The sequence below is a fragment of the Triticum aestivum genome, chromosome 5B (genome assembly GCF_018294505.1).
Source record: "Triticum aestivum cultivar Chinese Spring chromosome 5B, IWGSC CS RefSeq v2.1, whole genome shotgun sequence".
NCBI lineage: Eukaryota > Viridiplantae > Streptophyta > Magnoliopsida > Poales > Poaceae > Triticum > Triticum aestivum.
Window position 1 is genome coordinate 374,238,974 of NC_057807.1, and position 2,703 is coordinate 374,241,676.

The following is a 2,703-nucleotide window of genomic DNA, read 5'->3' on the forward strand; positions in this document are numbered from 1 at the left end:
TCACCACTACCACGGATCGGGTAAGTCAGGAAGCCGTCAATCCAGCCTATGCCCAATGGCTTTCTCAAGATCAGCAAGTTCTGGGGTACGTGTTCAATTCCCTCTCGAAGGAAGTATTAACTCAGGTCGCCTCGTTGCCGAGTGAGGCAGAACTTTGGGCTGCCCTTGAGCAGATGTTCTCTTCTCAGTCTCGTGCTCGCACAATCAACATCAGAATGGCCATGGCCAACATGCAGAAAGGGAGTATGTCTGCTGCAGATTATTACTCCAAGATGAAGGCCCTTGCGGATGAACTTGCATCTGCAGGCAAAAAGGTTGATGATGACGATCTGATTTCTTACCTTTTGGCGGGGCTGGACATTGAATACAATCCATTGGTGGCTTCCGTTCTTGGGAGACCAACAGCTGATCCAATTACCCTCAATGAATTGTATGCACAACTCCTCAGCTATGACACACGCATGGAGATTCTCCAATCTGGTGGCGCCGGTAGCCCTGGATTTCAAGTCAATTCTGCTCGCCGAGGTCGTGGCGGGTTTGGACAGCGTGGTCGTCCAGGAGGCCGCACAGGAGGCCGTGGTGGTTGTGGTGCCCACCATGGTGCAGCAAGCCGCGGTGGTGGCCGTGGAGGAGGCCGTGGTGGAGGTCACGGTGGCTATGGTCGCGGTCGTCAGGGAGAATCGTCCACCGTGATCTGCCAAGTCTGCTCGAAGCCCAATCATACCACACAAGATTGTTGGTATCGGTTTGATCCTGACTACATGCCTGATGAAACTCGCCAAGCTGCTTCTGCAATAACATCTTATGGAATTGATACGAACTGGTATCTTGACTCTGGAGCCACCGATCATATCACTGGAGAGCTCGACAAATTAACTAGTCGAGAATGCTACAACGGCCACGACAAGGTTCATGCTGCAAACGGAGCAGGTATGGAAATTAGTCACATTGGTAGCACTACTATTCATTCCCAGAAACACAAACTTCATCTCAATAATATTTTGCATGTTCCCGAGGCGAAGAAAAGTTTGGCCTCCGCTCATAAAATTGCTATTGACAACAAAGCCTTTGTTGAAATTCATCCTGAATTTTTTGTTGTCAAGGATCAGGTCATGAGGGAGGCTCTTCTTTGCGGTAGATGACATGGCGGTCTCTATCCCTTCAAGTCATCCTCCTCCTCGCCAATAAAGCAAGTTTATGGTGCCACTAAGCCATCATCTACACGGTGGCATTATCGCCTAGGACATCCATCTCCGAGGATAGTTCAAAAAATTATAAATAAAAATGAGCTTCCTTGCTCAAGTGACTCTAGCATTGAGTCAATTCGTGATGCTTGTCAGCAAGCTAAAAGTCATCAACTTCCATACCCCACATTTACTAGTACTTCAAGCTCACCTTTAGAACTTGTGTTTTCCGATGTGTGGGGACCAGCACCATGTTCTGTTGGTAGAAACACTTGTTATGTGAGCTTCATCGATGACTTCAGCAAGTACACGTGGATTTATCTTCTCAAGAAACGTTCTGATGTGTTCTCTATTTTCTTGAACTTTCAAAACTTGTTGAATGTAGACTCGGTAAGAAAATTCTTACCATGCAAACCAATTGGGGAGGTGAATATCAAAAACTAAAAACCTTTTTTCAAAACATAGGGATCTCACACCATGTTTCATGCCCTCATGCTCACAAACAAAACGGGTCAGCCGAGCGAAAATACAAGCACATAGTTGAAGTTGGATTGTCTCTTCTAGCTCAAGCATCTATGCCACTTAAATTTTGGGATGAAGCGTTTCTCACCACCACATATCTCATCAATAGTGTGCCTAGTAAAGTCATCAATTATCAAACACCTATTGAGCGTCTCTTTCTTACCAAGCCAGACTACTCATTTCGCAGAATATTTGGGTGTGCATGTTGGCCACACCTACATCCATACAACTCCCGCAAACTTGAATTTCACTCAAAACAATGCACTTTTCTTGGTTATAGTCCTCAACACAAAGGTTACAAATGTCTCGACATCTCCACTGGTCGTGTGTATATTTCACGAGATATGGTATTTGATGAGTCAGTTTTTCCTTTCAAAAATCTTCACCCCAATGATGGTGCCCGTTTACGCCAAGAAATTCTCCTTTTACCTCCTATCCTTACCAATCCCAAAATTCCCGGGGATGAAGTAGTAGGTGTTGACCAAGTGACTAACGACCATACCGACCATGTCTCTCAAAGTGTTGATTCTGGTGTGCAGGTAACAGAAAGCAATGCAAATACTGGAAGAAATATTGAAGAAAGCACAGCAAACAACAGTCATGGCGACACACACGGAGCTGCTGAAAATCCAGGTGGCAATCCCAGGGAGGATCCGCCTTCCTCTGGCAGCATGGGATCCCAAGAGGATTCTCCCGCTCAAGCCACGCGATCCGAGGCCGCGTCCCACATGCCCGGCCACAAATCCTCCTCACTCCACACGCCCACCAACTCCCCGCTCCGGTTTCAGCGCTCCCCAATCAAGACTGTGTCACGAGACCCAAGAACCACCTCTCCTGATTCGGGCGCATTTGTTTTGGCCCAGTCGAATGACAGCTCCACTTCGAATATCTCAAGTGGTCAGGCCGATCAAGATAGTGCCCAGAATTATGTCTCCTCCGGATCTTCTTTGCCTAGTGATCATGTGCCAGCCTCTGCTCCACAACGTATACAAACTCG

At 47.1% G+C, this 2,703-nt stretch overlaps 1 pseudogene; it reads left to right on the top strand.

The window, feature by feature from the left end:
- The first annotated feature begins 311 nt into the window (after positions 1 to 311).
- Positions 312 to 456, top strand: LOC123118157 (uncharacterized; annotated as a pseudogene).
- Positions 457 to 2,703: the final 2,247 nt, after the last annotated feature.